Source organism: Cyprinus carpio, unplaced genomic scaffold (genome assembly GCF_018340385.1).
Source record: "Cyprinus carpio isolate SPL01 unplaced genomic scaffold, ASM1834038v1 S000006753, whole genome shotgun sequence".
NCBI classification, from domain to species: domain Eukaryota; kingdom Metazoa; phylum Chordata; class Actinopteri; order Cypriniformes; family Cyprinidae; genus Cyprinus; species Cyprinus carpio.
Genome location: NW_024879352.1, coordinates 2,320,688 through 2,321,016, shown reverse-complemented (window position 1 = coordinate 2,321,016; position 329 = coordinate 2,320,688).

Genomic DNA, 329 nt, shown 5'->3' with positions numbered 1-329 from the left:
GGAGGCAGTGGGCAGCCATTTATGCTGCGGCCCCGGGAGCAGTCTGGGGTTTTCATTGCCTTGCTCCAAGGGCACAATCTCGTGCAATGTAACCTGCTCACCTCGGGGTGGCATCACAATAACTGACTACAAGCGCCAGTAGCTGTCTGTGTTTTCGGATTTTGCAAATTTAAACATGGATTTTAATGACAAGTGTTTTAAAAGACCTGGTAGGCCTTGGTAATAACAGGTTGAGTTTCATAAGACCACTTTTAAAAATATGGTTGCCTACAACCAGTGAAGTCAGTGTATACAACCAATGACTATCCCTCCAGGTGCGTGTACATATA